The sequence below is a fragment of the Papio anubis genome, chromosome 11 (assembly GCF_008728515.1).
Source record: "Papio anubis isolate 15944 chromosome 11, Panubis1.0, whole genome shotgun sequence".
In the NCBI taxonomy this organism is placed as follows: Eukaryota; Metazoa; Chordata; class Mammalia; order Primates; family Cercopithecidae; genus Papio; species Papio anubis.
Genome location: NC_044986.1, coordinates 77,382,496 through 77,406,560, shown reverse-complemented (window position 1 = coordinate 77,406,560; position 24,065 = coordinate 77,382,496). Strand labels below are relative to the sequence as shown.

The following is a 24,065-nucleotide window of genomic DNA, read 5'->3' as shown; positions in this document are numbered from 1 at the left end:
CTTTCTGATTCTCCTTTTACATCTCTTGTTCTGGGGCTGGTTTTGAGACAAGAATTCATGGAGGAAAAAAAACTGAGAAATAAAAATCCAAAGGTTTCTAAACTTAAATAAGTATTTTCCAATCCAGAAAATAAAAGGCTTGAATCACCTCTCCTATGTGCACATCTCTGTGAGCTTCAATCTTCTTTCTCCATTTTTGCACCTACCTCTACCTCTTTTACGTTGTCAGGGCTATAAGAAAAGCAGGTCCCTTGTCACATTTTTGGTCTGACAGCCAGAAAATGTTCTTATTACATGTATCACAAAATTTTTTCTTAAAGTACACCAAGTTGAACTTGAGTTTTGCATATTTAAAGAGCAGAGGAGCCTTCCGCAGCAACAGTGTGGATTTCTTGGTTGCTATCCCAACAGAGCAGTGGACTCGCCTGGGAAATAATGGTGTGTGTGCATCAATGAATTTGGATGAAGTGAAACTAAGTGGTGTTTTCTGCCCCAAAAGAACAGTTTGATGTCCAGGTGCGGTGGCTCAAGCCTGTAATTTCAGCACTTTGGGAGGCCTAGGTGGGCGGATTGCCTGCGCGCAGGAGTTGGAGAACAGCCTCGGCAATACGGTGAAACTCCATCTTTACTAAAATACAAAAAATTAGCCAGTCGTTGTGGTGTGCGCCTGTAGTCCAAGCTACTTGGGAGGCGGAGGCAGGAGAATTGCTTGAACCCAGGAGGCGGAGTGAGCCAAGATCACACCATTGCACTCCAGCCTGGGCGACAGAGCGAGACTTCGTCTCAGAAAAAAAAAAAACAGTTTGATATTTGTGTCTTTGAATAGATTTGTTTCTTGAAATCACTCTCAGAGTGAGCTTCCTTGTCCCAGTGGAATCGATTCTTATACATGAGAGTTTAAAAACAAAAACAAAGAAACACCGTTAAACAGAACTTCTAACTTGATCACTCATTATTTCCCCAAATTTGATGCTGCATAACTTATAAGTGAGGCTTAATATTAAATCTTTGTGCAAAGGTTGGGAAGTGGCACCATTTAAGGGCATTTTTTAAAAGGAGTATTGAGACTCTGAAGGCCACACTCAAAAAAAGTAAAAGAAAAATAAGAGTTTCCTCCTTTCTGGAAAGAAGTTGAAATTAGAAAAGAGTTTCCAACTTGCAAATGGCTACTTTGTTAGAAATATAATGAGCATTTATTGATTGATTTCTGTGTTTATTAGGACAAGCCTGGAGTTATTAGGCTTGTTTTTTGAGGGCCTTAACATGCAAGTGTGTACTAACTTGTCTGAATTTCGAACCAGGAAGTATATACTGAGATGATTCGAAGCCAGAAATTAGGGCTTGAGGGACCAGGGCAGGGTGTCCTCCCTTGGTGGTTAAAAGCAGAAAGATCAAGGTGGAGGTGTCCCAGACAAGTCAATTGAGACGTGGAAAGGGCAGAAACAGATAAATTCAAGAGACAATTCCAAAAGTCAGAATTTAAGCAAATTTAGAATAGAACATAAGCCAGTCAGGAGTGAATTCAAGCTGGTGTAGGGTTATTGTGGCTGATTCCTTTAAATACTCAAGAGCTGCACTTTCTGAGTGGGAGGGGTGTGGAGGATATAGGATCGGTGCAAAAATTATTCTTCCAAATGTCTATTGTGAAAAGGTGAAGACGAGAAAATAAGATCAGACAGGGCAAGTATATATTTTAGGCTGTTTGTGAAGATCAAATTTGATTAAAGAATCAGCCTCTCTTTCAAAAGTAGTGGTCTTATGTTGAGCCACAATCATTTCCCCAATATTTCCTTCTACCTCACAAGTGTGGTGTGTGTGTGCACACAGACACACACACACACACACTCAAACACAGATACTCACTTATTGCCTCACTTCCCTCAGGCCAAAATAAATAGCAGTATTGCTACCAAATTATACTGAAATCAAGTAGGAGACTCCTCATTTCTTAGGGGAAAAAAAACTAGAAATATTTATCATTTTAAACTATGTCATTGACATAAACATCTTCACATAATAATAATATAATGTTTGTCTACTACCGTTGGTCAGCTGTATCTCCTTTGATTTCTCTTCATCTTTGCTATCCTAAAATCATCTTTCACCTGGATGAATTTAACAGTTTTCTAATAAGTCTTATTGAATTTAATATTCTTATAATTTTAAAATTGACTCTCAACATTGTAGGCAGAAAGATCTTTAAACAATTATTAAAATCATTTAAATTGTTCTCATCTCCATCCGAACCATCTCCTCAAGCACTTAACTCTCCACATCGCACACTGCTTGTTCCGCACACTGCTTGTTTCATGTCATTCTCAGGGCTCTGTTTCAATGACATCTCTGTAAGAAACTTTCTCTATCCACACTAAATTATAGGCACATAGCATTATTTTCTATCACAGCATTATGCTTATTTTCTTTCTGGCTCTTAATAAAGTTTATAAAAATAGATTAACGTCTGTGCCTACTTGTCTGTCTTCTAGACTTTATGTTTCTTGAGTGAAGGGGCATATCACTCTATTATCCATTGTATCACCAGTTCACCCAAAGCCTCACAGGTGGAATATGTTCAGTCAGTATTTGTGGAATGAATGCATGGATTAATATTTTAATTTTTTGCTTTATAAAAATTATTTTGAAGAATGATCAATGGATACTAAAACCAGTGGGTAGAAGCTTTTATAAACTGGATATTCGTAAAGCCTCTAAGACACAGAATAATAATTACAAAAGAGAAAATGTACACTTATGGAGAGTTCCATAGGTCACCAATGTAGCCAAGGAATTTAACTTAATATGACCGATTGTATAACAATCTGATATTATATATCTCCTACTGCTAAAAAATAAACATATAACACCATCTATGTAATGTTTGCCAAAAATATTTTACCCAAATCTGATCACAAAGAAACAGTCAGATATATGCAGAATGTGCAACATGCTACAATGCTCTGAAAAGTTCTAGAAATTGAATGTCCTGAAAAATAAAAATGCAGAAGGAAGACCATCCTAGGTTAAATAGGATTTAAGAATAACAAATAAGTATGGTACACAATCTTTTATTGGATTTTCTCCATAAAATGTTCTTAGGGCAATTGGGGAAATTTGAACATAAAAATGTATATTATATATTAATAAAATCAAGTTATTTTATTAGGACTAATGATATTTTGCTTAGGTAAGTAATGATCTTATGCTTAGGAGATATATGCTGCATTATTTAAGACTAAAATGTCACGTTGCCTACTTCATGCTGAGGTTGTTCAGCAAAAAGCAACCCTGTGTGTGACATATATAATTATGTGTGTGTAAGAGAAAGAGAATTTGGCATAATGTTAATGACTGAGACATCTAGGTGGGAGTTCATCTAGGTGTTCATTAAACTCTTCTTTCAACTTTTCTGTAGGACTTAACATCAATTAATTCATGAACTATGCAACAACCTGTGAGGAAAGGAGATAGTTCTCTCCCAACTGTATACAAAACAGGGGTCCCCAGGCCCCACCCATGGACTGGTCCTGGGCAGCACAGCAAGAGGTGAACTGAAGGCCAGGAAGCATTACCACCTGAGCTCCGCCTCCTGTCGATTGCCATGGCTTTAGAGTCTCATACAGCGCGAACCCTATTGTCAACTGTGCATGCGAGGGATCTAGTTTACGCACTCCTTATGAGAATCTAATGCTTGATGATCTGACGTGGAACAGTTTCATCCCAAAACTAGATGAGAGAATGCCCCCATCCATCACACTCTGTCTTTCCTCCTTTCCCCGTCCGTGAAAACTTGTCTTCCACGAAACCTGTCTCTGGTGCCAGAAAGGTTGGTTACCACTGGTATAAGACAACATGGATGAGACAACTCTAAAAAGAGTGGTTTTCATATGTATTTTGTATGATGGCAATCTTATTACATCATAACTATATGAAAGCAAGGTGATTCATTTTGAAATAATTAGGAAAAGTTGAACAGTATTAGCTAGGTTTTCATTGCTATAGATTTAGTAACCAATATGGTGTGGCATGAGGCTGACTGTTATTTTAAAGGGGTGTGACATATATTCTAATAAAGACAGAAAGTAGCAAGTTGATTTTTTTAAGCATGTTAATTTTAATTGTTGCAACCAGCTTGGCTGATCAGTGTTGTAAAAATAAGGCTTACTGGGCACATTTGTCAAGTGCTAGTGAATAAGGCATCCCAGACTCTGGATCTGCCATCTTGTGGACACTTTAGTAACTTCACGGTATCAAAATTGACCACATCTGTCAAAGTCATCCTGGGCTCTAAGACAGATATGGCAGCTAACATTTTTCCCCTAGAAATAGATTGTCCTCCTCAACTCTTTATCTCAGGCTGTGAGATTTTTACAATTCCCCTGATATTTTAAGATGAAAGCTAAAAGCATCAATTTTAAATAATATAAAAGCTAATCATATATTTAATACCTATTGAGGTGTTCAATGTGATTTATGCATTATCTCAATATAAGTTTTAAATATGTCTTTCTACATTCTGTGTATATATTCTAATTATGCTCACATTTAGAGGCCTATTTACTGTCAGAATACAAAATGAAATACGATCACCACATATACATGTAAATCCACTTAGAGGTAGTAATAGGTATTTAATTTAAAAGACAGCCTTGCACAGGGATATGAACTTTGAACTTTATCTACTTTTCTGCTTTTATCATTTGTTTTTGTTTTGTAAACAAAGAAAATAGATTTAAGCTGAGATCAACTTGTTTGGACATACCTAATTGAAATGTGTTCCCCTTCCCTCTCTCTCCCCTCTCCACTCCTGGAACAGCTCCCATAAGGAAATCATGCAACTCTGGACTCTGCACGGCACCATTTCTGGAATGCAAGAAAGAAAACTGCATTGCAGCTTCCCCAATTTGGAATGACAGTTGTGTGACATTAGCAAATAAATTATTCTCTCTAGATACCCACCTTAGCATTTATAAACTTAGCATATGTGTAAGTCATTCTTAAACCAACCAATCATTCCATAAGTATTTACTGAGCACCTACAAGATTCCAGCTATTGTGGAAGGTAGTGGGGTTACAGTGGTAAATAAGCCAGATTTGATCTGTATGTATAGCCTAACAAAGCACACAGCCAAAAAATCAAAGTGCAGACACCAACTTTGAAATCAGAGAAAAAATCTCAGAGCATATGGATTTTAATTATTTTTCTTAAAATGTTTGGAAAGAACTTGAACTTTATTAAAATTTAGTATGTGAGTTAATAGCACTACATGCATAATTGTTAAATAAATAGGTAACGTTTTGAGGTACATGCTCAAATAAACATACGCAATAAAAAATGTTTGGAGTCTACTAGTCAATCATATCTGAACTATACTATCCACATGCAATGACATAGCTATATATAAAATGACAGCTGGAAACAAATCAGGCAATAACAGCACCTAAATATAATTGTAATTACAAATATTTTGTGTATATATATACATATATATATTGCATTACATTTATATGTGATGCTGGACTTTAGGTCCAGAAGACTTAGAGTTTAACTCTAAAGTTTAATTTAACATAGAAGAAAAACTTTAAAAATTAAAAACCATAAAAATAGGTAACATTATACTCAAAGTTAATACTTGAGAAATTTCTCAAACTCTTAAGTTGCTTAAGTAAGCAACTCTTATTAGTGTGTTATTGGGAATTATTAAAGCAATAAAAAATATAATAATCTCACATATTCAAGCACTCAAAGAGCATAGCCATTATGCCCCCAATTTAAAAATAAAAGAAATTCTCAAATACATATTCTAATCAAAAAAGAAAGATTGAAATAATGAGATAAATCACAAGAAAAACAAAAGTGATTTTTAAATGAACTCAAACCACTTCGACGTAGAGATAACTCTAAGACAAATGTTGTTATGAAGGTGAAAAAAAGTGGTCTAAACACTCTTCTTTAAAGACACATAGAGGCCTGGAACAGTTCTTCAGGCCTGTAATCCCAACACTTTGGGAGGCTGAAGCAGGAAGATCAATTGAGGCCAGGAGTTCAAGATCAGCCTGGACAACAGAGTAGGATCCCATCTCTACAAAAAAAAAAAAAAAAATTTATATATATATATGTGTGTGTGCATATACAGATAGATACACACACACACACACACACACACACACACACAAACTGGCAGGCATAGTGGTGCATGCCTGTAGTCCTAACTACTCTGGAGGCTGAGGTGGGAGGATTGCTTGAGCCCAGGAGATTGAGGCTGCAGTGAGCCATGATCACGTCACTGCACTCCAGCCTGGGTGAGAGTGAGACCCTGTCTCAGAAAAATAAATAAGTAAAATAAAGATACATAGGACAAAGGACATACGAAGAAATGTAATAATTGTATGGAAACAAAACTCGGATTATATTAACTTGAAATTAAGGTAAAGGAGAAAATGTGTCCTATATTTCAAGTTTCAACATGAAGATTTCAAAGACATTCTTGAGGCAAATAATTAAAGACATAATTATAGTATCCTCTTGAAATATTTAAGAACATATATCGTCTTGGGGGTGGGAGGAAGAGACTTGTACAATGGACATAGAGTTTCAGTTTTGCAAGACAAAAACATTTTCGACATCCGTCACACTCAAATGTATTGTACTGTACATTTAAAAATGGTTAAGATGGTAAATTTTATGTATATTTGACCACAATATTAAAAAAAATCTTCCAAAATTAAGAAGATAAAACAAAACATCTTCCGTATAATGAAATACAGTAAGAAAAATGCATAAGAAATGAAACTAGAAATAAAAATCAATGCACAGTGGCTCACTCCTGTAATCCCAGCACCTCGGGAGGCTAAGGCAGGTGGATCACCTGAGGTCCAAAGTTTGAGACCAGCCTGGCCAATAAGGTGAAACCCCATCTCTACTAAAAATACAAAAATTAGCCGGGCATGGTGGCACACATCTGTAGTCCCAGCTACTCTGGAAGCTGAGGCAGGAGAATCTCTTGAACCTGGGAGGCAGGGGTAGCAGTGAGCTAAGATCACACCACTGCACTCCAGCCTGGACGACACAGCAAGATTCTGTCTAAAAAAAAAAAAAATTAATGTAAGATTATTTTTAAAGAACTTTTACAATAAATAGATACTTTTTAGGTGTGTAACTCTAGGTAACTTGTTTCACCTCCCTAATATTCATCTTTCTCTTCAGAGACATAGAGAAAAGAACAGTTTATACAGTTGCTGTTGTGCTAGTTATAATAAATTAATGCATAAACTATGTCCCCTAATACATGCAGATACCTTAGTGGATGTGGAATAGAAAATAAGATTCTGAGAAGTGGGGAACATATGCTCTTTACAAGACCATTAAAAATTCTAGAAGATTAAAGAATTCAAGAATGGGTAAAGATACGTCAAACAAAATGTAAATTTTAAGAAGAAGCAGCAACAGAAACAATTTTTTAACTCAGCAGAGTAAAATTAAGTGAAATAGCTGTAAATGATGAAAAGATAATATTTTATACTTCCAACGTAAAAGTCAATTTGAAAATATAACAGCAAGGAAGCCATCAGCCAAATAACATTATATTTAAATCTATAAGTTCACAATTATTAAAATATTAAGGAAGGATTTTAAATTATAATGATAAATTATAAAAATTCTGATATAATTTAACTTACATTCATATGTTATTGATAGATCAAGTAATAAAAAAAGAAGTGTACAAATTTGCCTACGTGAGAACATATAAGGTTAGTTTCTGCTAACGTTGTTTTAAACACTGTGCATCAGAATCAATTGATGAATGTCCTTCACCACTCAAAATATCATGCTGTTACTTCAATCCTTACAAAACAAAATATTTCAAATAGATCAAAAACCTAAGCACAAAGCACAGAACTATAAAATTCTAGAACAAATCATGTGCGAATAAGTTTGCAAACTGGAAAGGGATCAGTCTTTTTAAACAGGATACAAAACCCCCAAGTCATAAAGAAAGTCATTGATAATTTTGAGCACAGTAAATTTGAATACAGAAATTGAGAACAAATGGCAAACTGTGTCTGTGTTTGGGAGGTGACAATGATATTTTTTAAATGTAAGATATATAAGAAAAAGACTTACCAAGAAAACACTAACCAAAAGAAGGCTGTTATAGCTCCATCAATAACACCAAAGAAGATTTTAAGGCAAATAGAATTAGCCAAGTAAAATGAGCTATTTCACAATGACGAAAAAGTAAATTCAACAAGAAGATACACAACTTTAAATTTACATGCAACTAATAACAAATTTATCCAAGTGTATTAAACAATAATAGATGGAATTAAAAGGATAAATAGAAAATTTGCATTTGTAATTGGAGATTTCAAATATTCTCTTTCAATAACAGGTTGTCTAAAAATCAAAGGGCTAATTTTCTAAATAAAAAATATATTCTTCTGAATTAGTTAACATTTCATCAAAATTAAAGTTGCAACTTAGGTATCACACTGGACAAACATAATATTTGCATGAGGCCTATCAAGAAAGAAAATGTTTTTAAAAACTGCTCTGTCTCATCATAAAGGGAAAAGTAAAATAAATGAAGCTTTTAACTTAAAACATAGGAAAGAAAAAATAAAAGAGGTGTGAATGACATCTAGGCTTCTAACTGCACTTCTATAAAAACCAAAGCTCTTTGCTGTGGTCACAGGACTCTTTATTATATAACCTGTTTGTAAGGCTGCAGCATTGTCTCAGCCAGTCTCCCACACAACCCAAATGCTCCAGTCTTACTATCGTTTCTTTTCTTTTTTCTTGTTTTTTAAAAATGAATTTGTATTCACATGCTTAATGTCTCAGTTTGAGTGTCACATCTTCAGAAAGTACTTACTGAACACTTTATCTGAGACTACCCCTTTCATTATTTTCATTCTCAAATCCCTATTCATTTTCTTTACAAAATGTGTTATTCATTGTTTTCTAGTCTGATATGGTTTGGCTGTGTCCCCACCCAAATCTCATCTTGAATTGCAGCTCTCACATGCTGTAGGAGAGACCCGGTGGGAGGTAATTGAATCATGAGGACATTTATCCCTACGCTGCTGTTCTCATGATAGGGAATGAGTTCTCACAAGATCTGATGTTTTTATAAGGGGCTTTTCCCTCTTTGTTCGGCACTTCTCCTTGCTGCTATCATGTGAGGAAGAACGTGTGTGCTTTCCCTTCTGCCATGGCTGTAAGTTTCCTGAGGCCTCCCCTACCATGCTGAACTGTGAGTCAATAAAACCTCTTTCCTTTATAAATTATCCAGTCTCAGGATGTCTTTAGTAGCAGTGTGAGGACACATTAATACATAGTCCTTTTAAATTCTGTATCTGCCATATGAATGGAAGTGTGTCTGTCTCCATTAGAACACAGACTATGTCTGCCTTGCTAACCATTATATCCCTAGCATCCAACACAGGAAAAAATCATCTATGCCTGTTTGTTGAATGATTGACTTAGTAATCTCAGACTAATGAAATAAAAATAGACCGCAAGTATTAGGAAAGAGAATAACATATATACAGATGTAAAATTTTTAAATTACAAATTTGTGAAGTTCCCACAATATAACACATTTGAAAACCTAGATAACATGAAAGTGTTTTTTGTTTGTTTGTTTTGGGTTTTTTTGAGACAGAGTCTTGCTCTGTTGCCCGGGCTGGAGTACAGTGGTGCAATCTCAGCTCACTGTAACCTCTGCCTCCTGAGTTCAAGTGATTTTCCTGCCTCAGCCTCCCGAGTAGCTGGGACTACAGGCGCACACCACCATGCCTGACTAATTTTTTGCGTTTTAGTAGAGACGTGGTTTCACTGTGTTGCCCAGGCTGCTCTCGAACTCCTGAGCTCAGGCAATCCGCCTGCCTCGGCCTCCCTAAGTGCTAGCATTACAGGCATGAGCCATCACGCCATCTTATATGAATATATGTTACCATGGTTTGTGCAAACATTATTTTGTATACTTCCCATGTAAAATCTGTACAGTAGACAGCCTGAGCCCTGTTTTTTACATTAAATAAAGGTGCTTAAAGTTTAGCATTGTTTATAACAATAAAAAATTGGAAACAACTTACAGGGCTAATAAAAGTGTTTGGAAAATTAAATGATGGTCAGTCCATAAAAGGAAAGAAACTAAAGCCATGAAAAATGATGATGCACAGGCGCATTTACTCAGAAACAATAAAAGGTATTCCATCAAATGAAAATAACGTCTTGCAAAACAGCATGTAATAGCATCCCACTGTTTATAAACCATACACAAAAATGTATATATATTTTATAAGTAAACACAAGAAGGAAGAAGTCTTAAGGGGCACACCAAATGGTATTAACTCTTGAAAGCAGAATTATGGGTGATTTTGCTAGCATCTTTATACATTTCTTTATTGTCTAGTATTATGCTGCTTGTAGAATTCATAATCAGACTAAAATGTTTTCCTTTAAAAATTAATGCACAAATGAATAATATATTTGCTCTGTGTCTCTAAGATCTTACAATTATATTCCAGTCAAAACAATAACATAAAAGAGGAATATTTATTTGATAACTCTCCCTTTGTAATCAATCCCAAGACATTTCTCCACAAAGTTTCAGTTTGGAAGGGATGATTCCTCCTAATGTGGGAATCTAATAAATTCGGAGGTTTGAGGGGGAAACGTGGATAAATACGGTTCCACTGAGTATGGTAAGCCACCACCCTCTGAGTTTCCATAGTTTTGAGCTTCTTTCTGCCTCCCTGTTTATACTGAGCAAAGTAAAGATACCATAACATTTTCCAAATGGTTCTAGGAAACGTTAATTGTTTCGTAAACAATTATGCTACATGCATAACAAGTAGATAGGCACTTGCCCCAGTGGCACAACGAATAGAACCAAAAATATTAGTGACATTTAAATCTAATTACATTTACATTATATGTTCAGTTTTCCAGTTTCAATTATTTTCTATAGAAGAGGCAGCAATTCCAAACTCAGAAAATTACCGTCATATTATATTTCAAAAAAACAAATTAAAATCTGAAAATTGCCTTGGAAAGCTAATCATGTTATTTTTAATGACTACATCAATGAGTCCATGAAACTGGACCAGAATAGCATCGTATTTTCACAACAGTGCATCATCCCAAAGTATTGTTGCATGTATTATCTTATCTCACAATGACCCATTGATCAAACCTTATAAGTAACTTATTGCTTTTGAGAAACAGACAGAATTTATGCCTTCCTCTTTCAGGCAGGGCTGAAACTAAAATCCGAGTCTTCAGATCCTGCTGAAATGATCTTTCCACTAGATTGGACCATCCTGCCTCTGAGCTAATTGAAAAGCCTTTTCACTAAGTACTGCTAAGTAATGAAAATAAATTGAATACATAAGCAAAGTCTTTCTCCAGAAGACCTAGATACAAATAATCCAATTTACATACTTAAGATCTAACACACAGGTTTCTAAACAACCTGCAAACAGATGTATGGTCCCCTATATACCATATTTCTTATCATTGGTATTGAACACAAAGGAAGCAGAAGAGTAAGCAAGCTTGACTGATTGAGTCAGGTCTCCAAACTAGAGGAGGGCTATATTATATGAAAGATAAGGTCCCAGTGTTCTGGTTAGTACTGTTAGCAATTCCACTAATAATATTCTAACTGAATGCATCCCCTGAAATGTGCACTTGAAACTCTGTATATGATTGTCATTCATTAGCTACAACTACCTATCTGAGTCACATTCTACTGTTTATTGCTCGTACTGTTATCTCAAAGCCTGCAGCTGATGAAGCTAACTATTTAATTAGGGGCTGCCCAGCCGGGCTGGTGATGAAATAGAAATCATGGTCACCAGGGGGTAATGAAGATGAGGAGGAGGTAAATGTTTGCTTTCCGATTGCTGAGCATTCATCTGATAAGGTTTTGTGATATTTTTCTAATCTCCTCTTTCACCAAAGTCAAATTTAAATCTAGGAGAAAGCTGTGGTGATGGGGAGAGTGAGGACAGCAAAACACACTGAAAGAACACTAAGAGATTATGATGCAGCAGAAAGGAGGTGGCTGGAACTCAGAACTGCCTCCAAGCCTGCTCCAGCCCAGACAGCCCTGAGTCATTGTGAGGCCTGTAAATGAGGAAGTTGTCCTGGTTCTTCAAGAGTGAACATAAGAATCGCCTGTGGCAATTTTCATAAACTTAAATGCTCAAGGCTCACCCTGGGCCCATGGAACAAGGGACATTCAGGTATATTTGACTTTAAACAATTTCATAGATGATTATGATGTACATCTGTGGTTCAAAGTTATTGGGCTGGATGAATTAACACCCTTTGCAGTTCTCAAAACTCATGACTTTCATATGGACTTTCTTACCACTGCATTTCCAAAAGAGCTTCCTTATACTAGAAGAATGACAGAAAATTCCTTAGCGTTACAAAAGCCTGTTTCTAGTAATTTTTTTTTTTTTTTTTTTTTTTTTGAGATGGAGTCTCACTCTGTGACCCAGGCTGGAGTGCAATGGTGTGATCTCAGCTCACTGCAACCTCCACCTCCCGAGTTCAAGAGATTCTCCTGCCTCAGCCTCCCAAGTGGCTGGGATTACATGTGTGCGTCACCATGCCCGACTACATTTTTTTTTGTATTTTTTTTAGTAGAGACAGGGTTTCACCATATTGACCAGGCTGGTCTTGAACTCCTGACTTTGTGATCCACCCACCTCGGCCTCCCAAAGTGCTGGGATTACAGGCATGATAGTAATTGACTTTACACTGCAGATGGGTATGCCATTCTCCAAATACTACTGCTAACTTGTATCAGGCCATCTAGTGACAATAGGAAAGGAAAGCTTCTGGTGTCCTGCTTATAAATTAACAGTGAAAAAGCTAGATAATGAAATGCTCAGAAAATGGAACAGAAAATGAAGTATAACTTTAAAAATTAGCTTTCTGCTATCACCTCACACTATCCTTGCTTACCATAAAATCTTTGTAAGCAAGCACTAGTTGTCAGCTTCCTTAAGCCTAGACGAGAGGTTACCACTATAATATAACCAAAGCCTTACAGAATCTCAAAGTTTGAATGCTGGACATCTCTGTAACACTGACCACATTACCAATATCCTGGTGTCCTTGACGGTGAGAAGTTGAATGATATTCGTGTGTGTGTGCATGCGTGTGTGTGTGTATTTAAGCCATTTTATTGATGTATAATTAACATACCAAAAGGAGAACCCATTTAATGGATACAATTTGATGAGTTTGCAGATAAGTATACACTGGTGAAACCATCACCAGAATCTGTGTCATAGACCTCCATCAACTCCAAAAGTTTCCTCCCACCCCTAGGAAAATTTTCTTTAATTGTAATTTCTGGAGGCATGTACATCCTGAAATTCTCCTTGTCATATCAAAGATAGTGTACTATTTTGTCAAGACTTACAAAGCCATGCTTGATTTTGCTTAATTAATTATTTATGAATACTGTAGTAGATTGCTAGGGCTCCCATAACAAAATCCTAGGAACTGGATGGCTTTAAAAACAGTAATTTATTTTCTCACAGCTCTGGAATCCAGAAATCCAAGATCAAGGTGTCAGCAGGGTTGGTCCCTTCTGAGGGTCATGAAGGAAAGATCTGTTCCAGGCCTGTCTCCCTGGCATATGGTTGGTCATCTTCTCCCTCTGACCTGGGTGTCTTTCCTCTGTACATGTCTGTGTCCAAATTTCCTATTCTTTTTTCAAAGTATTTTTTAGAATCTCAACTTTTATTTAGATTCTGGGGATACAAGTCCAGGTTTGTTACATGGCTGTATTGCATGTTGCTGAGGTTTGGGGTATGACCGATCCCACCATCACGCAGGTAGTGAGTATAGTACCCAATAGTTGGTGTTTCAATCCCTACCTCTTCCTCTCCCTCCTGCTTCTAGCAGTCCACAGTGTCTATTGTTGCCATTTGTATGTCCACGAGTAATCAATGTTTAGCTGCTCCTTATAAGTGAAAACATACGATATTTGATTCTCTGCCTCTGTGTTAATTTGCTTACAAATTTCCTATTCTTATAGGACACCAATCTTATTGGATTAATGCCTAACCCAATGACCTCATTTTATCTTAATTACCTCTTTAAGATCCTGTCTCCAAATATGGTCACTTGAGGCACCGGGGCTTAGGACTTCAACATATGAATTTTAGGGCAGATACAATTTAGTTCATAACAAAAACATCTTTCAAGAACATCCTTCCCTGATAACAATGGTTAGTAGTCAAATTGTCTGATGCTACCTGTCATCTGAGGGGCTGAGAAGCTACAATTAAAACAATGCAAGAATCTTTCTGTCATTGACAATTTTGACTTTAAGAAAATAAAAGATCACAGTTACTTTTAATTATTTTCATCACTATTCCTCAGGGACTTATGATGGACAGAAAGTTCAGCAGTGACAGTTAAAAATTCAGAGATTTAGAGACAAGCAACCTGGGATATGTCCTGGTGCCAACTCTGAGGGGCTTTTGGTAGATTCTCTTAGTAAAATGTAGAAAACGTCAACGGAATACAACATTGTAACAATTGAATTAGTTGATTGTATGAGAGTGGTTTGTAAACTTAAAGTCCAATAGAAATTGCTTGTAAGAATGTCGCTTCTGGAGTTAGAAACTCTGAGTCCAGCCGGGCACGGTGGCTCATGCCTGTAATCCCAACACTTTGGGAGGCTGAGGCAGGCGGATCACGAGGTCAGGAGATCGAGACCATCCTGGCTAACACGGTGAAACTCCCTATTAAAAACAGAAAAAACTAGCCGGGTGTGGTGGCGGGCGCTTGTAGTACCAGCTACTCGGGAGGCTGAGGCAGGAGAATGGCGTCAACCCGGGAGGTGGAGCTTGCAGTGAGCTGAGATAGCGCCACTGCACTCCAGCCTGGGCGAGAGAGCGAGACTCCGTCTCAAAAAAAAAAAAGAAAAGAAAAAAAAGAAACTCCGAGTCCAAGTCTTATCTTGGCCACTTATTTGTTTATTCTTTGGGCAATTCACTTAACTTCTCTGAGACTCAGTTCCTCACCTCTACAAAAAGGTAATTGATGAAGTCTACCATTTCTAAGAAATAATAAAAATAAAGGAAAAAGTAAGATACTTAAAAGTATAATATTAATCATATTAAATTGTTATACAACTAAAATAATTTCTTTTATGAGCTCTGAGAATCTATGTATACAACAGACAGTGAAGCTCTCCCACCCCTGCAACTATCATGCCCAAAGGGAAGTACTGCTATTAGATTGATTAGATTGATTATTAGCTTGTAGGTTGCAAATATATAATACCTTTCTTTAATTAAGCAGGCCCTTTCTTAGTATAACTCAATGAATTCAGGATAGCTGCTGTTACGACTTCTTATGAAGGCAGTAACAGCTGTGTGCGCATGCGTGTGTGTGTCTGTCGTCTGTCCGCTATCGTTGGGGATGGGAAGTGGGACATTTAGGGGAGTTAAGTCTTGAGGTATAGAGTCTATCAATCTATCAGGATGTCTTTCCTGAAGCAATAACATTTACTGAAGGTGAGAAAAATGAAAAGTGAAAAATCAGAATTTAAAAAATGGTTCAGAAAATATTTTAAGCTGGAGAAGGGCAAAGCTAGAGAAAAGAAAAAAGTGAGGGCTGGAAGCACATGGTCAAAGATGAGATGTGGTTTACATGCACAGAAGGAAGAGAGAAATATGCTTTTGAGTAAAGTCAGCCTGACACAGTGTCCCTACAATAACTGTTTTAGGACTGTTGGGTATGTTTGCCATTACTATGCATATTTTTAAACGAAAAAAATTACGATAATGGCCAGCTTAAAAAATTGCTCCTGTGTTCTTCGTTAGGTAGAAGAAGTACAGGGATGGAATGAAGACCCTTGCATCCTATTACAGTGCCATAACTGGAACAATTTCGAAGTTCATCAACAAAGCTCTTTCTAGCTTTAGGAGAAAACTGAACTTGGAGACAGTCGTTCATTTGTTAATTTTTTCCCTTGGCAAACATTTATTGACTAATAGTAGTTCCTATATGTGGGGCTAGAAACCAGAAAAAAAAAAAATTGATAAACAAGACACAGACCCCACCCTGAGGCTTTCACAGACTATAGGCTCAGGGGCCACATAAACTGAACATTGTTCTCAGTGTGCCAAGTGCTGAGACTGTAGGGCTAGAGTGAGCTGCTCTCATTTCTCCCGAGCTGTCTTTAGGGGAAGGAAAGGCCACAGAGTTTCAATTATGTAACTCAGAACCATGCTTGGGCGTATTAAATAAAATTTATAGAAATCCATTAATTTGGACTGAGCTCTGGCATTAGCCCCAACCAGACCAAACAAAAATGGAGTCACTCAAGCTAAACTAAAACACCCCAAGCCAAAACTAAGTCATTTATCTGGCCTGAGAAATTAGGAGAGAGAGAGAGAGAAATAACCACAACAAGCCAGCTTTAGCTAGCATAATAAGAAAATCCCCTCTGCTTTAACCTTACCAAAAAAATACCTTTGAAATAACCAATTTGCTTTTTGTTCCTTGTTTCTGCTTGCATCAACCTTTTCTGCCTATAAATACTCACTGTCCACATTGCAGAGCAGAGTTCTCTGAACCTCTTCTGGTTCTGAGGGCTGCCTGATTCAAGAATGGTTCTTTGCTCAAATAAATGCTGTTAAATGTAGCTTGTTGAATATCTTGTCTTTTATCAGGGGGCAATGCTGAACTAGAACACAGGATCTAAGGCTCTATTTCAAGTCTGTGTGTACAGTTACCTTTTATCTCTTTCTTACATAATATTATCCTCTAAATGTGCCACTCTATCATTTCTCCAAAATGATCAATTGTATACATTCACTGACAAAATATACTGAACATAGGACAATGAAGAAGAAAACACTGCTAAGAGATTTAATATATATGTAGAAAAAAGGCTACCTTGGGAAGGAAATAGGAAGATAACTCAAGAAAAATCTCTAAATAAATCAAGTTTAAAGAAGTTGAGACTGAGATGGAGAATTAACCATTGAGCTCATGGGATAAAGAAATGGCAAAATGGTCACAGGGAAAAGGCACTATAGATGTTCCACATATTTGTATATGTACACAGATATGCATACATACAAAGAGAGTCAAAGTTTAGCAAAGAGGGAAGTGGCACAGGAGACTTCTGGAAAGATGAGCACTCTAACACTGGGAGGACAGCGCATCACTCAACACTCTGGAAAAGACTTCGGTGAGAAATTTCTCTCTAAATTTAGCCTCGTGAATACGTGAGGGCAACAGCGAGTTACCATTCTTCCCACAAACTCTACAGCAACAAATTGAAAAAGGTGTGAGATGGAGTTTATCACAGGAAGAGGTAGACTTTAAAATAATAACCTTTTGGCCAAGAGTGGGCAATTCAATTGGAAGAAACAGATTGGGCTTCCAACCATCCAGAGTTGACCATACCTGGTTGTTGGATTTAAGCAATGACACGTTAATAAAAAGATGGGTCATCCATGGGCGTTTGCAAGGATACACATAACAGGCGACATGTGCAAACCATTTCATTTACATAGTCGCCATCACTATCAGGAAACTCAGGTTTTATTCTCAATGATTGCAAATTGTGTTGATTGTGTATATTTTTCTTCTCTTAATTCAGCTGTGTTTTCTCCCTTTATTCTTATTGTAGTTATTATTTTCAAATAATGAAGAAATTTACACATATGTGTATGCAGAAAATTTCACCACCTCTGCATGAGGCACAATGTAAGTTAAAAGCAACAAACTGTTGTTGCAGAGTCTGACTTGACTGAGAAGAGACAAAATACTGATAGAGTCTATTTCTTTATATATCTTAGAATTCAGGCCATACCCTGAGGAAATTATTTTACTTATGACTGACTCCCAACAACCCTATACATTCTATAACCTCAACATTTATAGATTAGGAAAATGAGACATGTAAAAGTTAAATAACTTATCTCAGTCCTACAGCATGGCAGTCTGAATCCTGGATTTGAAACTAGTTATTTTGACTCCAAAACCATGTTCTTTCCTCTATTCCTCTATGTCTCAGAAATGTCACTTTCAAGTAGAAGAACCAATAAATCCAAACTGCTGTGTTTTTAGCTTCCAGAAAGTCTGATTATAAGAGGACATTGAAGAAATACATTAGCTTCTAAGCTTAAAGAGATACCTCAATTGGTCTTAACTCTTTCTGTCTGTAAAACACTGACTTCTTTTTTCTTGTATTTATTATACATTTTAAACAAAAAGCTCCATTTTTTTTAACTTTCATGTTTATACAGTAGAATTATTCACCACAATGTCAATAGTAATACAGAGCATGGAGGAAAAAAGTGGGGTTGGCTAACTAATCCAACAGTAATTGAACCATGAAACTGAAAAACCCAGTATCAGCCTGAGGAGACAGAATCTTTGAAATTTCCCTTAACACTCATTATCCATTCAAATATTTTATGAGCTGCTGCTCCATACCAACTGGCCTGCTCAATACTGGCAGATTCAGATGTGATACCAGTTGTATGCTTCAAGGACTTCAGTACAGTGGAAATACAGTCCCTTTAAAAACAATATCATGAGGACTATAATAACTTTTATTTAAGGTTTGTTCACATTGCACCAGAGAGAAAATGTTACAATTTCAACTGGAATTTGGCTTCTTTCCCCCATTTTGATCCCACATAGTTAAATTTTAGCAGTATATGTAAAGTCATAATGCAAAAAAGATAAATGGCTTAAGAGTGCAAGTTACATCAAGAAAAGTATACATCAAAGAAACCTTATCTCTTGTAAAGTATACAGCTCATGACAAAAAAATGTATATACATTATTATGGTAAAAACTAGATGTAATGCTAAGTGAAAAGAAATTGGAGCAGCACAAAATAAAATGCTGAAATAGTTAGGTTATAAAGAGAAACTAGGATGTGATCCCAAAAATTCAAAAAGGGTGATATAGATGTGGATTTAGGAGGAGAAAAAAGGTGAGAGAGTGTTTCTTACTGGTAGAGGAGAATTTCTTCACTTGGGGTTCCCAGACTCTTCACTGATCCATAGATAAGCCTTATGGGATCTTCCAAATTCTAACATTGTTTGGAAACTTCATGTATATGTTCATCTTTTTCAGGGTGAAGAGTCTACAGCGTTCATTAGATTCTTCCATTTACCTTTACAACATTAAAGTATCACAGACACGAGCAATACAAAGTAAGCAAAATATAACATCAATCAGAAGCAGGGTAATTTATATTTTTGTATTTTTTCGAATAAATGGACACTTTTCATCATACATTAGAAACGCTTCTTCATCACAAATTAGAAAGGGAGAAAATAAACAGTTGTCAAATAGGTACACTGAGTGGGTGGCATTAAAAAGAAACAGATGATTTTATTATTAAACAGGAAACCTCAGGGTGATGAGAGACAAGCAGTAGAAAATTATAATGTTTACCCCAAACTAATAATGATGAGTTTTCATGCTTGACTTGAGCCTGTTATCCTTTCTATAGGTTATCTTCTGAGTGTAAATAATAAAATAAGTGTATCCAGATTCAAGGGCATACACTAGTGATTGGATAAGATCCAGGAAATGAAACCAGTCATCACATTTAGCTGAGGATTTTTGGTTTAGTAGGGGGGAAGAGTAAAATTTAGAAGACTGGGGCTCCATTCTCTCACCTGGATGTTTTCTCTTAGTCTCTCAATGTATAATTCCCAAAAACAGTGAAATATGAGTCACACAAACATGTCAGAGAGTAATTTAACTCAATCCAGTAACTGAGAAGCACCCAAAGCAGTTATAAGAGCATTTAGTGGACAGAGATTTATATTGTCAGGTAAAACTTGGATAGGGAAACAATTTCGCTAAGTTATATGCACAACTGGTTAATGTTCTACAAGGCAATAAAACTGTGTATCCCTGGGATTATGTTTTACTGTCTGAAAGAAATCATTTCCATTTCTGCTGATCAAAAATCATGCATTGTTTCTGTTTCTGCAAGTTTATATGTAACTGCACACTGTCTGGATTTTAATCAATAATAAATGTCAAGAAAAAGCATTCTCTTAGAGAATTAAATAATCCCTAGGTAGTCCTAAAAGACAACGTTATAGTATAACATCAAAAGGACACAGAGTCAATCTTTTACCTTATATTCAAAGTTTGAATAATTTTTCTTAACAGGTGCCAGGGTTTCACTATTGATGAAAGGGAGACCTGTTTCACCACCATGACAACTGTAACCACTTCCATCTGATTTTTTGGATTCGTGCTTACATTGCAACAGACAACACTGCAGAAGGCTCAAACAAAAGACTTTGCTAAATTGGATTTAAGGCCAAAATAAGAGTTTTCATGTGAAAGTTGGAGATGGAAAAGTGAGAATAGCCAAGAATATCTCACATGTGTAATCCAGTGGTCTGAAGCTCCAGATGGCCCCACTTAATTGTGCCTTGCTTTCTTCCCTGTCTTAACAGGGTCTTGCAGTTTGGGGCATAGAACTTGAGTATAGAGACAGAGGTGAGCTCCCCGACGAAGCAATCTTTTTCATTCTTTTGCCCATGGCCTCTCTCTGGACATCTCAGGACTAGACTGCCTCTAGTCTAGTCCTGTCTCTCTTACTAGTTATATTCCAAACACAGTCCCAGTAGCTGATTCATATCTTGCTATTGCCATCTTTCCATCTTATAGATTATGGGTACTAGACTTTTGGCAATTGTGGCCACTCTTCCAGACTTCAGGCAGAACTCATAGGATCCAGAGAATTTCAGGATGTGGAGCGGGAAGAGGATGCTTTCCCACCAACTATAATATTGAAGAAATCATAGTGTTGACAATGTGTGGCTGTTCTCAAGTCTGTGTTCTAATTGCAAGACACCCATGTGCTCATGACTTGGCCCTAGGCCTGTGTCTTCCTACCCTCCCCTTCTCTGCCAAGAAGAAATCCTTTCTCTACAGCCCAAGTTAAACCATGGTAGCACAGCCATCAGATGACATATACTCTCTCAGCCATGTGTGGAAACAACACCATAGTGAGATCTTGGGTTTTTTGGTTTTTGTTTTTGTTTTGAGATGGAGTCTTGCTCTGTCACCCAGGCTAGAGTGTACTGGCGTGATCTTGGCTCACTGCAACCTCTGCCTCCCGGGTTCAAGCAATTCTTCTGCCCCAGCCTCCTGAGTAGCTGGGATTACAGGCATGTGCCACCATGCCCAGCTAATTTTTGTGTTTTTAGTAGAGACGGGGTTTCACCATGTTGGTCAGGCTGGTCTTCAAATCCTGACCTCATGATCCACCTGCCTCAGACTCCCAAAGTGGAGATCTTGGTTTTAAACATCTGTGCTGCCTGTACCACTGGTATGATCTTTGTCTTCCTTGGTGTCTGGTTTGCATTGCTGTGGTTTGGGTTTGCTGATTAAGATTGCTTGCAATTTCTATAAGGATGGAAATATTCACCCACAGAAACAACTCAAAAATTGTGTTTCTTTTCTCAGTTCATCTGATATAGATGGATCTGATGTAAATGTTGATGTCACATAAGCAATACCCCAGTCATACCCCTGGAGTTCCAGTCACTTTCAAAACTGACTTCCTCACAGAGGGACAGAAGAAAATCTTTTCCACCAGATTTTACAAAACGTTCAAATATTTTGTGATACATTAGCAAAGAGTGAGGATGAAGATAAATAAGAGTCAAATGGAGGCATTGCATCACTCACCAAGCAGTATTCAGGATGCTAACAAAACCCTTTACTCCTCATCCCTTCCTAAACTGCTACTACACAGTCTCAATTAGAAGTAGTGGTTTAAAGCTTTTACGCTAACCTACTCAACTAGAAATTTCACTTTCACCCCTAACACACTCATTAAACAATTGACCCAATAAAGTTAATTTTACTCTAAGAAAAATGTACCTAACTAGTTGCTAAGAAAATAAAATTCTGCCCATCTTATTATACAAGCATGCAAGTTAGAGACAATCAAGTATTATTACACCAATTTTCTATCCAATATCCTTAAAATGATAGCCAGAAAAAAATAATTTTATATTTTATCCCCACTGCCCCCCTCAAAAAAAAAAAAAAAGAACCCTGAAAGTGTAGCTAGAATGGTTAGATAACTTGTCCACAAGTTCATAGGTCTGAAGAGTGGATGACCTGGGACTAAATCTCAAGTCTTCTTCCACTTATTCCAGAGGTCCCTCACAAGTAGACTTCTTCAAGCAGAGAAGAACATTGCATCTTCCCCAGCAGCTTCATCAGTGGTTCTCTAGTAAGAATGAAAAAGAGTCAAAAGCTTGAGAATGCCATGCCTTGTCAGCCAGCATGGGCTCTAATTTAATTTTTTAAAATTATATAACGGGTTTTAGCAAATCCAGAATATAAGTTGTATAGATGAAAGAATGGAGTCAAGATTTCCAAAAACTTGAAAATGAGAAGTATCATGCTGTTCCCTTGGAGATTATGATAGGTAATGTATACTCACTAAGTAAGTAAAGAGACATGAGAAGTCACACTAAAGAGACACAATGAATCCCAGGGTAGTTGGTTATTGAATCTTGATTGATATGACACATCCAAATATGGTCCATTGGTGGGAGCACTTGACAGATAAATTTGGAATTCTAAATTATTTTTTGTTTTGATCTGTGCTCATTTTTATGTAATCATTTTGATTTATTCTGTAATTCATCATACTAGAGGCAGAAGTACACTGGCCAGGTCCCTGCTAATATTATTTCCAATTGCTAGTTTTATTTTCCAGTGGCCTTCTCGTTTGAATGGGGAGAGGGAACAATGCACACCCCTGGGGTGCTAAAATGTCCAGGCATGTTTGCCAACTGATGGAGTTTTGTCTATTGAAAGTCCATTCCCGTAAGGAATGGCAATCATTAAAAAGTCAGGAAACAACAGGTGCTGGAGAGGATGTGGAGAAATAGGAACACTTTTACACTGTTGGTGGGATTGTAAACTAGTTCAACCATTATGGAAAACAGTATGGTGATTCCTCAAGGATATAGAACTAGAAGTACCATATGACCCAGCCATCCCATTACTGGGTATATACCCAAAGGATTATAAATCATGCTGCTATAAAGACACATGCACACGTATGTTTATTGCGGCACTATTCACAATAGCAAAGACTTGGAATCAACCCAAATGTCCATCAGTGACAGACTGGATTAAGAAAATGTGGCACATATACACCATGGAATACTATGCAGCCATATAAAGGATGAGTTTGTGTCCTTTGTAGGGACATGGATGCAGCTGGAAACCATCATTCTCAGCAAACTATCACAAGAACAGAAAACCAAACACCGCATGTTCTCACTCATAGGTGGGAACTGAACAATGAGATCACTTGGACTCGGGAAGGGGAACATCACACACCGGGGCCTATCATGGGGAGGGGGGAGAGGGGAGGGATTGCAATGGGAGTTATACCTGATGTAAATGACGAGTTGATGGGTGCTGACCAGTTGATGGGTGCAGCACACCAACATGGCACAAGTATACATATGTAACAAACCTGCACGTTATGCACATGTACCCTAGAACTTAAAGTATAATAATAATTTAAAAAAAAAAAAAGGAAGAGAAAGAAAAGAAAAGAAATGAAGCAAAAGAAATGTCAGGCATACAAGCTGGGTCTCAAATGTAACAGGAAGGACATTACTGTTTTTCACAAAAATCCATCTCCTGGCCCAAGCCTAAATACTCACTTGTGAATCCCTTAGAGAGGGTTGGTGGCTGTAACCAAAAACTTCAAGATATTGCTTTCTAAATTGCTTTGAGACATTGAGATATATATGGGACTACTTTAGGACTCCTCAGAAGGTTGTGTAAAGTGGATTCACCACAGACCACCATCACCTTGGACACGCCAGTGAAGGGGTGTGCAGAAAGTGGTAAGTATCCAAAAGAAGATGGTGATACCACTATAGCATCAATGAAGACCATAAGCCTTGGTACTGCTAGAGCTGTACTACTCAATAAAAAGCCAGAGTCAGTTGAAAGCTGTTGCTAGGTAATGGAAGCAGCA

At 37.1% G+C, this 24,065-nt stretch overlaps 1 long non-coding RNA gene across 1 annotated transcript; it reads right to left on the bottom strand.

Moving 5' to 3' along the window:
* Positions 1 to 749: 749 nt before the first annotated feature.
* On the bottom strand, positions 750 to 22,974 carry LOC103887492. The gene is made up of 4 exons (XR_002524297.1): positions 22,175 to 22,974; positions 19,024 to 19,187; positions 4,760 to 4,860; positions 750 to 882 (listed from the first exon to the last, which is right to left on the bottom strand). It is a non-coding gene; the product is annotated as an uncharacterized LOC103887492 (long non-coding RNA).
* Positions 22,975 to 24,065: the final 1,091 nt, after the last annotated feature.